General features: G+C 38.7%; 1 non-coding gene across 1 annotated transcript; it reads left to right on the top strand.

The window, feature by feature from the left end:
• Nucleotides 1–14,368: 14,368 nt before the first annotated feature.
• On the top strand, nt 14,369–14,472 carry LOC148548875 (small nucleolar RNA R71). The gene has a single exon (XR_015898214.1). It is a non-coding gene; the product is annotated as a small nucleolar RNA R71 (small nucleolar RNA).
• Nucleotides 14,473–14,763: the final 291 nt, after the last annotated feature.

Below are 14,763 nucleotides of genomic sequence, written 5' to 3'. Positions count from 1 at the left end.
AGCGCTACATGGCATATCCTTGTTGATTATTTTTGTATGGTTCATCTCTTGCATTGCATGGTATCTTTTGAACTTGAATTGCACACATCTCCCTACTTGTGGTTGTCACTAAATGCATGCATCATTTTAGTTGTCTTTATTAGTTTTGTTTCTTTATTTTGTAATTGGTATTTCACCTTATTTACTAATAAATTTGATAATATTTTCTTTTATTTGTTTAATTTTGATTAGTATGCATGCTATTATTTTTTTTTAAATTGAAGAAGTTGATTTGTTTGAATCTTGCATGTACTTGTGCCACATGTAGGGATTTTCTAGAGCATTCCCCTCTCTAAATGGTTGATTTGAATAAAGTAGTATTGCATCAGTTAATTGCTTTCACTAGAGAATAATGATTATTCCAAGTCTATCACCACCATTGTCCTTTGTTGCTTGAGGTCAAGTAACCATTTTAAGTTTGGTGTGGAGGTTATGTAGAACATAGCCTATGAGGATAAAAATAGAATAACTTTATTTTGAGTTATTATTTGTTATAGATATGTTTTTATCCATAATTAATAATCACGATTTATTTCTATTCATATAACCTTACTCTTGAAATTGCTTGCACCTAATATCTTTAAGTATACAATAAAAAATTTTCCCTCTTTCAAAGGAAAAGGTTGAAGAAGATTTTAAAATTTGGGGCAAGTAAAGATTAAGAGAAGTGGAGGTTTTGATTATGTGAGTGTGTAATGAGGCTTCATGCTTGTGAATACTTGCATGGGAGCTATAAGACATGGAATCAAGTTTAGAGAAGTATTATAGAGATTCTCAAAAATCTATAGAACCAAGAAGCAGGAATGAAACAAAAGAAAAAGAAAAAGAAAAACAAAGAACAAGGGCCAAGGCTCTGAGCATCAATTACTAGGAAGATTAAGAAAGAAACAAGAACTTAAAGAGTTATTGTCCTAGTTAAATGCTTGTGGTGAACTTGTGTCAAAGAGAGAGGCTTGAGCAAGTAAATTCTAAGGGGTGCTTCGACACCTAATACCTTAAACTAACTAGTTTAGGAGTATTGATTGAAAGCTTATCTAAAAAGCCATTTTGAGATAGAATATTTAGAGTCAAGGCCAAAGTGCAAAAAGAAAGTTATGCAAAAACAAAACAATGATGCAAATAAATGATGCTTCAAGGGGACAATCTATAAAGAGATATCTATAATATAATTCGAATGAAATTCCTAAGTTCTAAGACTTCCAAATGTAGGGACTAAAAAGCAATGGCATCCTTGCAAGAACATACAACTTCGAGTTCACCCCACTGTAACTTAATCACTTCACCTACTAAGGCATCACAAGCAATTCTTCAACCCATTCCAATTAAGAGAATCCCTTGTGCATAGTTCTTTTCTTGCTTGGGGATAAGCAAGATCTTTAGTTTGGTGTTGTGATGTCGATGACCGGAATTCACTCCCCATATAAAAATGATGAATCCGTTCTTTTGGCAAGCGCACCAAAATTATCGTCAAGTAATAACCCATAGTGGAGTGGGATCGTATCCACAGAGATTGGTAAATTTGAGCAATTTTAATCAATTGGTGAATTAGTCAAGCTAAGCAAATTAGATTGTGATTGCAGATTTGTAAATGGGCAGAAATATAAATGACTCAAAAGTAAAGAGAAGCAGTAAAGTGCAGAAAAGGAAATGGCAATAATGTAAAGTGCAGAAACATAAATGACTTAATTGTAAACGGGAATGGGGATCGACAGAATGTAAAGAAAGCTATAAAGAATGTGGAAGATAAGAATAGGAGAATTCATTGAGATCAGGAGATGTTATTCTCTTTGGATTAAATCCAGTTCATATCATCTTCAATCATGCAACTCATTGACCTCTTGGCAATCATGATTGATTGAACCCCAATCCCTTGGTGATTCAATTTTTCAGATCTTGATCAATAGCCAATTCCTTGGTCTAATTGCTCATGAACAGAGATATGCTTGATCCTTGATTATACCACACATCATCATTAGGTCCAAGTAGAGGGAGGATTATATGTCACCATATCCAAACACCAAAACCCAGATCCTACTCAAGTGTGAGAAGGGATTTCTAGCATAGTTTCATGTTTCCTTTCCCAAGGTTCCCATGAAACCCATTTTGCATTCAATCTCTTTTCCAAGATGATTGAACACTAACATTAAAACGAAATTCCTTCTAGCAAATCAAAGAGAAGATGAAGAGAAAAAGAAATTCACTATCATTAATCCATCTAGTATAACAGAGCTCCCTCTCTCAATGAGAGGGAATTTAGCTACTCATAGCTCAGAGAAAAGTACAAGATATAGAAGAGATGATATGAGAAGTAAATCTAACTATACTTTAACAAAACTCTACTCAACAACCCAACCCCTGATGATTGTGCTTCCTTGTACGGTATATAATTTCCTTAATTTTGAATGAATTCTCGTTGCAAGTATAGTTCTATGCTGACGAAAAATCCTCTCATGTAAAAATATTGGTTGTCACGAATAACAAACCCCAAATAAGAATTAACCAAAGTATTTGAACTCCAAATTGTCTCACAAGGAATTGCAATGAAGTGGTCAATTATTAGCTATAAAGGGGCAAAAGGGTTTTGGTTTATAAGAGGAACAAGAAAAGGTAAATCAAGCAAGTAATTAAAGAAAGCAAGATAAAGAACTCTTGGCTAAGACTTAGGTAACTGAGATCACTATCCTTGTCAACAATTTAAATATTAATAATTATGAGGAACCGAGCGCATTAGGTCTACTCACTAAAGCCTTAAGTACGTATTGTCTACTCCTAGGCTTGGAGTACATCGAATGGCTTGATCAACATCAATCCATAAGTCCCAAGCTATCTATTAATCAAATTAGTAGTAGGGTAGAGTCAATGGTTATCAAATTAATCCCCAAGGGTTCTGGAATTACCAATTCAATGAAGCCCAAGGACTCAAGATCACTCAACTCCCTTAGCCTAGGCCAAGGGTCAAGAGAACTACTCAAAAACTATAGGAAACATTCTATCAAACACCTAATGTGCAATAAAAGTAAACATCACAAAATGCTAAAATTAAGGAAACCCATAACTAACATAAGCAAGAACCCAACAATATTAATGAAGACAAACATAAAAGATACATGGAAACATAAAGTTGCATTAAAAGGAAATTAGATCCACAATGTTCATCAACATAAAAGAGAGCAAAATGGAAAATTAACATAACAACTAAGAAAGTCAAGATGTAGAAATGAGAAATTGTAAAGGAAACAAGATGAAATCAAGTAATTAATTCAAGATTCAAGACAACTCAACCTAATCCTAACCTAATTCTAGAGAGAAGAGGGAGCTTCTCTCTCTAGAAAACTAACTAAAGGCTCATGTTGACTAACTAATTGCTCCCCCCTTTGCTTGGACTTCAATTCTGCATGAAATACACTCAGAAACAAGTTGGATTTGGGCCTGGGCAGCTCAGAAATCGCCCCCAGCGTTTTGCCTTTAAGTGGGTCACGTGTGAGTAATGGCGCGTACGCGCCATGTGCGCGTGCGCGTCGATTAGCTATTTCTTCATCCGCACGTACGCGTCATGTACGCGTGTGCATCACTATGTGATGTCACTTTTGCGCGCGCGTGCCTTGTACGCTTGCACGCCCATCGATGCATTCCCAATTCTTGTTTCCTCATGCATTCTCCACTTTGTATGCTTTTCTCCTCATTTCTTCCATCCAATACTTGCCTTATGAACCTAAAATCACTCAACAAACACATCAAGGTGTCGAATGGAATTAAAATGAGTTAAAATTACCAATTTAGAGGCCTACAAAGCATGTTTTTACACTTAAGCATAATTTAAGGTAGAATTACAAAACTATGCTATTTCATTGAATAAATGTGGGAAAAAGGTGATAAAATCCCCTAAAATAAGCACAAGATAAACCACGAAATTGGTGTTTATCAAATCTCCCCACATTTAAACTAAGCATGTCCTCATGCTAAAATCAAGAAAGAAGCAAAGGGGTATCAACATTTATTCAATGCAAACTAACTAAATGCAATCTATCTACATGAATGCATCCACTTAGTCAAAACAAGTCAATTTCCAAGAATACATATACAAACACAAGGGCTAAGGCAATAGCAATCAAATCAACTCACAATTGAATTGAATCATTGAAAGATTTTACAAACTTGCAAGAAAAGATGATCATGGCTGGAAACATGTAATTGAGCGATCGAACCCTCGCCAGATGTGTATTCGCTCTAGGCACTCAAGTGTATGGGGTTGATGCACTCAAGTCTTCCCTAATCATGCTCTCTAAGATTTGTTTTTTCATCTAACAATCAACAATTACTTTATGCATGCATACAAATATCATGAGGGCTTTTCCATGGGTTGTAATGGGGCTAGGGTCAAGGTAGGGTGCATATGGTCAAGTGAGCTTGAGATTTGAATCTTTGATTAACTTAAACTTTCCACCTAACCTCTGACAACCTATACAATTCTAAACAATCCTAGCTATCCATTCTTCACTTTTCTACACACTCATGCATTCCCTTTTGATCACCACACATATGCATTGATTATTATTGAACTTCTCCTTAGGTCATTTTTGTCCCCTTTTTATTGTAATTCTTTTTCTCTTTTCTTTTCTTTTTTTTTTCAAACTAAAATATGTACAAGAGCATCAATGCATATGGTTTACACCTGATTAATATATGAGTGTGTACCCAATTCCCAAGATTTTCAACACAACCACAAAACATGCTTTCATCTTTCACTCAATGTACCCAACTTTCCCAAAATCTAGTAATGAACACTCTCACTAGCCTAAGCTAATCAAAGATCCAAACAGGGGACATTTATTGTTTTTCACTTAGACTTGTAATGTGCTACAATTATGAACAAATGGGTTAACCATAGGCTCAAATTTGCTAACAATGGAAGATAAAAGGTAGGCTGTTTGGGTAAGTGAGCTATTTGAACAATGGCCTCAATCATATAAATGCATGTGTACACAAAGTAATGGACATAAAGAATCAAACAAATCAAGGATTACACTCATAGGAGAAGAATAATATACACAAGAATGAAAATAAGTGGTTATATGATGTAACCACAAAATTAAGGCTCAAAACTCGCATGCTTGTGTTCTTTGCTCAAAACATGATTCACAAAGTGTATAATTCAAGAAAGTCCAAAAAAAAATTCAACCAATTGGGGTGGTGCCCTAGAAATGGATTTCTTGGAGATTTTCATCATATTGACTAAGCTTATTCTAATGCAAGGTTGTGATTTAGAAAACTAAAAAAAAAAAATTCTTAGTTTACCCTTTTTCCAATCAAAGCAAATTTCATACGCAAAGGGGATCAACTAGGTTTCAACAATCCACAATGTTTTTTTCCAATTCACAACCAAAAAGGCTAAAACAACTATATAATAAAAATCCAACCAAAAATATGGACTGTATACAATCTAAGGTGCAAAATGTGACGTCTAAGATAAAGTAATTCCAAGATAACAAATATATACAATAATCTCAGAGTAATCTCAAAGATAAAGTGCAAAATGAAATAAAGTAGTAGAGACTAGAAGATAAATGTCTGAAAGTTTACCACACATATGCTATCCACTGGTCACGAAGGGTGACCTCCCCACACTTTAGAATGAAGCATCGTCCTCGATGCTTGATGCACGAAAAACTTGTCTCTCAACAAATCTCCTTTCGGCAAGTGTACCGAATTTGTCGTCAAGTAAAAACTCACAATAGAGTGAGGTCGAATCCCACAGGAATTAATTGATCAAGCAACTTTAATTAGAAGAATGTTCTAGTTGAGCGAATCCAGAATTTGGGTTGAGAGTTGCAGAAAATAAAATGGCGGGAATGTAAATAATAGAAAAGTAAATGCTAGAATTAAAGGACTGGAAGTAGATGACTGAAAATAAATTGCAGAATTGTAAATGGGAATGGGGGATTTGCTCATAAAAGTAAATGGCAGAAATTAAAGAGAATGGGTAGATCAGAGATGTGGAGTTCTTTGGGCTTAGGAGATGTTGCAATTCTCTGGATCAAGTTCATTTTCATCTCTTCCTCTATCAATGTACTCATTGATCTACTTGGCAATCTTAAGTGATTGAATTACAATTTCTTGCAATTCAATCTCTCAAATCTTGATCAATAGCCAATTCCTTGGTCAATTGCTCTTGAGAAGAGATGAAGTATGGTCACTGATTATACCACATGCATTTCCCAAATCAAGTATTGAGAGGGTTATAGTCACATACCCATCCAAACCCAATTTGGTCCAGCATGAGAAAGCATTTCTAGCTTGATCTCTTCATTCCTCTTTCAAGGTTCAAAAGAGATCCAAGTTTGAATAGCTTCTTTTCCAAGATAACTACTCAATGGGATGAAGATCGAAAGCTTTCAAGTAAAATCAAGAGAGAAGATAGAAGAAGAATAATGAAAATTAGTATTGATCCATCAAATTACAACAGAGCTCCCTAACCCAATGAAAGGGGTTTAGTTTTTCATAGCTCTAGAAAATGAAAACAAAGATGGAGAATACATCATAAAACTAGAAAATGTAAAGAAGGTAAAATACAAGGAGTAATTCTCTTTTTCCAGCCTCCCAAACGCCTTTCTCAATTCAAAGCTACTCCTATATATACTACTCTTCTCAGCTTCTAGTTTGCTCTTCAAGTCTTGGGCCTTTGGATCTTGAGTTTGAAGCAGTTCTTTTCTTCATTTGGGCTTGGCTTTACTTGCAGAGAGAAAGTGCTAAGTGGGCAGAGACTTTATCTCAGGGTGTTAGGGGTGTTAACATTTAGTGAAAGTATAAGTTCGATAAGGTTAGTGGCACTTAACATTTTCACTAACGTTCCAATGTACCCTTTTGCCTCACGTTAGAGCCCACGTTAACTAGGTTAACGTGGCTTCTAACGTGGCCTTGCCAACCTTCGAGAACGTTAGTGACACTCAACATTGTCACTAACGTTCCAGTGTGCACCTTTTTGCTTCACGTTAAAGCCCAGGTTAACTAGGTTAACATGACTTCTAATGTGGCCTTGCCAAACTTCGAGAACGTTAGTGACACTCAACATTGTCACTAACGTTCCAATGTGCCCCTAGATCTCACGTTAGAGTCCACGTTAACTAGGTTAACGTGGCTTCTAACGTGGCCATTCTTAGCCATCCCAACGTTAGTGACATTGTTGAGTGTCACTAACGTTGGCTCATCATTCATTCCTCATCGTTAGCTTCCATGTTAACTAAGTTAACGTGGAAGTTAACGTGGCTCCTTGGGGGGTTGTGTGGTTGCTTCCAACGTTAGTGACAATGTTAAGTGTCACTAACGTTGTCGACAACTCTCACTTCTCATGTTAGTTCCCACGTTAACCAAGTTAACGTGGGAGTTAACGTGGTGTATTGCATCCTTAGGCCAACGTTAGTGACAATGTTGAATGTCACTAACGTTGGCTTCTCTTCCCCCTTTAACGTTAGAGGCCACGTTAACTAGGTTAACGTGGGCTCTAACATGGCCACTCATGAGTATTTGCCAACGTTAGTGACAATGTTAAGTGTCACTAACGTTGGCTCAACTTCCCTTCTCCACGTTAGAGTTCACGTTAACTTAGTTAACGTGACTCTTAACGTGGGCAATGATGGCTTTGATAGTGTTATTGGCAATCACTTTTCTCATTAACCTTGCAAGTTACCTCCCTTTCTTTGCTTCCTTTGGTCCTGAAATCAAGCAACAGAGTGCATTAAAGTTCTAGTCCAAGTCATGGGCAATGCAGCATACAATTTGTCGCTAAATTCATGCAAAATCCTCATGAAATAATGTAAAATGCACAATGTATGCTTGAATTAAGGTGTAGGTGAATATCTACCCAAAACTAGCTTATTTCCTAAAGAAATGCATGAAACTAACCTAAAAACAGTAAAGAAAAGGTCAGTGAAACTGGCCAAGATGCTCTGGCATCACAACACCAAACTTAAAGCTTGCTTGTCCCTAAGCAAGTACTGGAACAAGAGAATGATGAATGGAATATCCAGAGGAATGAGTCATTCTTGTGGAAGTCATATTACTGATTTTATGGTGGTTTCATGCATAGCAACTTAGGTTCATTCCATTACTGGCTTTCAGACTTTTATCATGTCCCTAAACACTTACTTTGTTTATATCCCATGAGACTTTTATTCATTGATCCTTTTATTGTTATTTCAAGGTTTATTTGTGTTATTTAGGCTAAGTGCTCTGTAAGGGGGCAACTCTTTAAGATAAGCTTTCAGCCAACACTCCCGAACCAGTTGGTTCAAGGTGCTAGGTGTTGAAGCACCCCTAAGGACTTACTCCCTCAAGTCTCTCCCCCATACATACACACCACAGGCATATAGTTTATTTATTTTCTTTTCTTGAGATCTTGGTGTCCAGCACCTCTTTGCGTTACTAAATGCTCTGTAGTGAGGGTTACTCTTGATAGTGGATTTTCAGCTGATAATCCCGGGTTAGTTAACCCAAGTTACCAAGTGATAAAGCACCCCTGAGAGCTTATTCATCCAAGTAGATCCCTCACACAGGAGCACCACAGACACTTGTCTCAAGGTCCAAACTATTGGTGCCTAGCCTTATTGCTTACTCTTTTTTCTTTTGTTTTTCACTTCCATTGTTCTTTCCCTTTTCTCTTATTAGGATCTTGTTATTAACTTAGTCTCATGGGTATATCCAAAGTCAAGTATTCAGGATAGATAGTTGTCCTCCTAGCCTTGTGGTTGAACCAACTTAGCTAACTTATGACTACCCCAAAGATTCATGAATGCACTTCCACATTATGAATTCTACTCTGGTCTTTTAAAAACATAAACATTCTCTTCTCATTTGTTTAAAAAGGGACAAGCATACAAGTAAGTTAAGGAGGATGCTGTGACATAAAGTCTAGCACACATAGACCTATTTAGAACTTAGAAGACAGAATTTAAAAAGGGTTCAACTACGAGTAACTACAAATCAAAAGTGCATTCGGACTTCCAACTTTCAACAATTCTGAGTACAATGGAATTTAGTAACAATACAACCTTTGGGTGATGATTTCTGGTTGTCCTCTCTCTTTGTCATCATCCTAGTTTTTTGCTGCCTAGCTTCTTTGGGTGGAGGTGCACCATTTCCTCATAAGGTTCCTGCAAGGTCACTGGAAGTTGCTTTTTCCCAAAGCACTTGAGACATAGTTAGCTTGCATGTATGCTGGTGCCTTTTGAACTCAATTTGGTGTGTGAACACCAAACTTAATTCCTTGCCCAGTCCAAACATTGCACATATGCAGAGAACCCCATATCTTATTGTCAACAAAGCAATGATAACCTATAGCCTAACTACATCTAAGTGGTTTCTCTTGATTGGATGGAGCTAGCAATGTCCTTCTGGAGTGGAGTGTAATTCTAACCAATGTCCCTTTTGTGGAACACCAAACTTAGAATTACACCATCACTCTTGGATTGTTTTGGTGTGGAACACCAAACTTAGCTCCTTACAATACAGGAGAAACGACTTGTGATTTTTTTATTGAAACAAAGATGAAAGTGAAACTACCTGAGGTTGGGTTGCCTCCCAACAGAGCGCTCTTTTATCGTCGCTAGCTCGACGAGTCCTTAATTACTTGAGATGGTACTTTACTCTGGGGTTTTCCCCCATGTTGCCCAGATAATGCTTGAGTCTTTGTCCATTCACTGTAAAAGTCCTCTCTGAACCTTCATCCGTGATTTCGATGTGGCCATATGGTGATACTTTCGTAACCATGAAAGGTCCGGACCACCTTGACTTGAGTTTTTCTGGGAACAGCCTTAATTTAGAATTGTAAAGGAGTACTCGCTGCCCCTTTTCAAAACTTCTGGGCGCAAGATGCATTGCATGTTTTCTCTTTGCCTTTTCTTTATACATCTTAGTGTTTTCATAGGCTTGTGACCTGAATTCCTCCATCTCTTGGAGCTGCAAGATCCTTTTTGCACCAGCAGCAATGCTGTCAAAATTTAGTATCTTGATAGCCCAGAGAGCTTTGTGCTCCAGCTCCAGTGGTAAATGACAAGCCTTCCCATAGACCAGTTGATATGGAGACATTCCAAGTGGAGTTTTGAATGCTGTTCTGTATGCCCAAAGAGCATCATCCAGCTTCTTCGACCAATCCTTTCTAGATGCACCCACAGTCTTTTCCAGGATCCTCTTCAGCTCTCTGTTAGATATCTCAGTTTGCCCACTTGTTTGAGGATGGTAAGGTGTAGCTACTTTGTGTTTTACCTCATATCGTAGGAGGAGAGCTTCTAGTGGTTTGTTACAAAAGTGGCTCCCTCCGTCACTGATGAGGCATCTTGGGACTCCAAACCGGCTAAAGATATTTTTCATGAGGAAGTTCATGACTACCTTGTTATCATTAGTTGGGGTTGCAATAGCCTCTACCCACTTGGAAACATAATCCACTGCTACCAAGATGTACTTGTTTGCATATGAGGTTGGGAATGGTCCCATGAAATCTATTCCCCACACATCAAACAGTTTCAGTTCCAAGATGATATTTTGTGGCATGGCGTTTCTTTTGGGTAGGTTTCCAGACCATTGGCATTCATTGCAGCTTTTTACTTGTTCCTTGGCATCCTTGAAAAGGGTGGGCCAAAAGAATCCGCTTTGTAACACCTTTGCGGCAGTTCTGTCCCCTCCAAAGTACCCGCCATAACATGAACCATGGCAATTCCACAAGACTTCTCTTCCTTCTTCTTCCGAAACACATCTTCTAAGGATTACATCTGAACATTTCTTGAAGAGATATGGCTCGTCCCAGACAAAGTATTTTGCATCATTCATGAGCTTTCTTTTTTGATGTTTATTGATCCCTGGAGGTAATTCCCCAGTTGCCTTGAAATTTGCAATATCTGCAAACCATGGTGCTTTGTGAACTGTCATCAACTGCTCATCAGGGAAGAGCTCGTTCACATTTGTATCATTTTCTCCACCTTGATCATGAGGGATTCTGGATAGGTGATCTGCCACCTTGTTCTCCACTCCTTTCTTGTCTCTGATTTCAATATCAAATTCCTGCAATAGTAAGATCCACCTTATTAGTCTTGGCTTTGATTCTTGCTTGGCAAACAAATATTTAAGTGCTGTGTGATCTGTAAAAACAATCACTTTAGCACCATTGAGGTATGATCTAAATTTGTCAAATGCAAAAACTATTGCTAGCAACTCCTTTTCAGTTGTGGTATAATTTCTTTGAGTTTCATTAAGGACTTTGCTAGCATAGTATATCACACGAACTAAGTTATCCTTCCTTTGTCCTAACACTGCCCCAACTTCAAAATCAGATGCGTCACACATCAATTCAAATGGTAAGTTCCAATCAGGTGGGAAAATGATAGGAGCAGAGGATAACCTCATTTTCAAATGTGCAAATGCTAGCATGCATGTTTCATCAAAGACAAATGGTGTATCAGATACAAGGAGATTGCTTAAGGGCTTGGCTATCTTTGAAAAATCTTTAATGAACCTTCTGTAAAAACCAGCATGCCCTAAAAAACTCCTAATTGTCTTGACATCACTGGGTGGGGGTAGTTTTTCAATAAGTTCTACTTTAGCTCTATCAACCTCAATGCCTTGGTCAGAAACCTTATGACCAAAGACTATTCCTCCTGTCACCATGAAGTGGCATTTTTCCTAGTTCAAGACCAAATTGATCTCTTGGCATCTTTTCAATACCAAGGCGAGGTGATGTAGGCAACTAGGAAAGGAATCTCCGAATACCGAGAAATCATCCATAAAAACTTCAATGAATTTTTCTATCATATCTGAAAAGATAGAAAGCATGCAGCGTTGGAAAGTTACAGGAGCATTGCATAACCCAAATGGCATGCGCCTATAGGCAAACACTCCATACGGACAAGTAAATGAGGTTTTCTCTTGGTCTCTCGGATCAACCACTATTTGGTTATATCCTAAATAACCGTCGAGAAAACAATAATATGCGTGCCCTGCAAGTCTTTCCAACATCTGATCCATGAATGGAAGGGGAAAATGGTCCTTTCGTGTAGCCTCATTGAGTTTTCTGTAGTCTATGCACATCCGCCATCCTGTGACAGTCCTTGTAGATATGAGCTCGTTCCTCTCATTGGTCACCATAGTGATTCCTCTCTTCTTGGGCACAACATGTATGGGGCTAACCCAAGGGCTGTCTGAAATTGGGTATATGACCCCTCCTTGCCAAAGCTTCATAACCTCTTTCTGTACCACTTCCTTCATGATTGGGTTCAGCCTTCTTTGGGATCGAATGGATGGCTTGGCATCATCTTCCAACAATATTTTATGAATGCATATGGATGAACTGATTCTCTTCAAGTCAGCAAGGGTCCATCCAATGGCATCCTTATGCTCCCACAGCACCTTGAGTAGCTCGTCCTCTTGATCTTGACTGAGGGATGAATTTATAATCACTAGGTAGTTTTTATTTTCTCCTAGATATGCATATTTGAGAGTGGGTGAAAGTGCTTTGAGTTCAAGTCTGGGTGCTTCTGACTTTTTGTTCCCTTCCTTTGGTGCATCTGGTATATGTATTTCTGCTGTGGCCACCTCTTCACTTGATTCAGATTCTTCCTCCACCAATCTCTCGTCCTCTTCAGGTTCTTCTTCTTCAAAATTCTTCTGCACTTCATCCTCAAGTGCATCTAACCTCATGCATTCCCCCAACTGTTCGGGTGGGTAACTCATGGCCTAGAATACATTGAATGTCATCTTTTCATTGTGTAATCTCAGGGTGAGGTCACCCTTCTGAACATGAATGACAGCTCCAGCAGTGGCAAAGAATGGCCTTCCCAAGATGATGGAGGTCTTGGCGTCCTCTTGCATGTCCAGCACCACAAAATCTGCTGGAAATATGAAATCTCCTACTTTTACCAGCAAATCCTCTACTATCCCGTGAGGGAATTTGAACGATCGGTCTGCCAGTTGTAGGGCCATTTTTGTTGGTTTAGCCTCCTCAATTTTCATCTTTCTCATCATAGCTACTGACATCAAATTGATGCTGGCCCCTAAGTCACAAAGAGCCTTCTCCACTGTGATTTCTCCTATAATACAAGGGATCTGAAAACTCCCAGGATCCTTCAGTTTCTGGGGTAGTTTATGCTGAATGATAGCACTACACTCTTCGGTTAGTATCACAGTCTCATTGTTCTTCCAGCTTCTCTTCTTAGTCATTAGCTCCTTCAAAAACTTAGCATAGAGTGGCATTTGTTCTATGGCTTCAGCAAAGGGTATGTTGATTTGTAGCTTCTTGAAGATTTCCAAAAATATCAAGAACTGGTTGTCATCTTCCCTTTTCTTTAATAGCTGGGGATATGGAGCTCTTGAGATGTTCAGTTGTGGTATCCCTTTTTCTTTCTGCAGACTTGGCGTGGGAGGTTGAATTCCATCTTGCTCTTCTCCCTTTTCATTTGAGCCTTCTTCTTGTGGTTTTTGGGGACGTTCCTTCAGTTCCTTCCCACTCCTAAGTGTGATAGCTTGACACTCCTCCCTTTTGCTTGAATGGGCATCATAGCAAAAGTTGTGGTTAGGAAGCTGCTTAAACAGATAGCTGATTTGTGTCTCGAGTTTCTTGATGGCAGCATTTTGATTCTGCATGTTTGACTGCACTTCCTCTCTAAATGCTTTACTATTTTGAATGTCTTTGCATACTCCTTCAATTAAGGTTTCGATCTTAGAGAGCTTGTCATCAATTGATGAGTGATTTGGAGCAGATGTGCTGTTTTGGTTTTGATAGGCGTGTGGAGAAGTGTTGTTGTGGGGGTGTTGAGATGTCCTCTGTGTGAATTGCTGGTGAGCTGCATTGTTGTTGGAGTTGTAACGTCTCTGGTCTTGGTTCTGATCTTGCTCCCTTCCCCACCCAAAGTTTGGGTGGTTTCTCCATCCAGGGTTGTAGGTCTTGGAGTATGGATCATAGTTTTTCCTTGGTGAATTCCCAATGTAGTTGGCTTGCTCCTGACTACCATCTGCTTCTTCATGCACTCCTTCTTGTGTTGTTGATGAAGTGGAGATTGCTGCTACTTGGTTCATCTCCGTCTTCTTGGTGAGGTCAGCCAGCTGCTGGGTAATGAGCTTGTTTTCGGCCAACAGAGCATCTACATTGTTTAGCTCCATTACTCCTCTTGTGTTCCCTCTTTCGGAAGCATAGAAGTAGTCGTTCTCTGCTACTGTTTCAATAACATCTATGGCTTTCTCAATGGTCTTCTTCTTGTTCAAAGATCCTCCAGATGAATGGTCTACAGCCTTCTTTGACTCATAAGAGAGCCCTTCATAGAAAATGTGCAGCTGCACCCATTCGTTGAACATGTCAGGTGGACACCTCCTTGTTAGGTCTTTAAACCTCTCCCATGCTTCATATAGAGTCTCACCATCTTGTTGCCTGAAAGTTTGGACATCAGCTCTCAGCCTATTGATTCGTTGAGGAGGGTAAAATCTTGCTAAGAATTTGTTCACCACGTCTTCCCAAGTTGTCAAGCTTTCCCTTGGGAAAGATTCCAGCCACTTGGCTGCTTTGTCCCTAAGTGAGAATGGAAACAAGAGCAGTCTATAGGTATCAGGGTGAACACCATTAGACTTCACTGTGTCACATATTCTCAGGAAGGTGGTTAAATGTTGATTGGGGTCTTCTTGAACACCTCCTCCAAACGAACAGTTGTTCTGAACAAGGGTGATGAGCTGTGGTTTAAGTTCAAAGTTGTT

Source organism: Arachis ipaensis, chromosome B8 (assembly GCF_059453495.1).
Source record: "Arachis ipaensis isolate K30076 ecotype BB chromosome B8, ASM5945349v1, whole genome shotgun sequence".
NCBI classification, from domain to species: Eukaryota; Viridiplantae; Streptophyta; class Magnoliopsida; order Fabales; family Fabaceae; genus Arachis; species Arachis ipaensis.
This window is presented reverse-complemented; position numbering and strand designations above follow the sequence as displayed.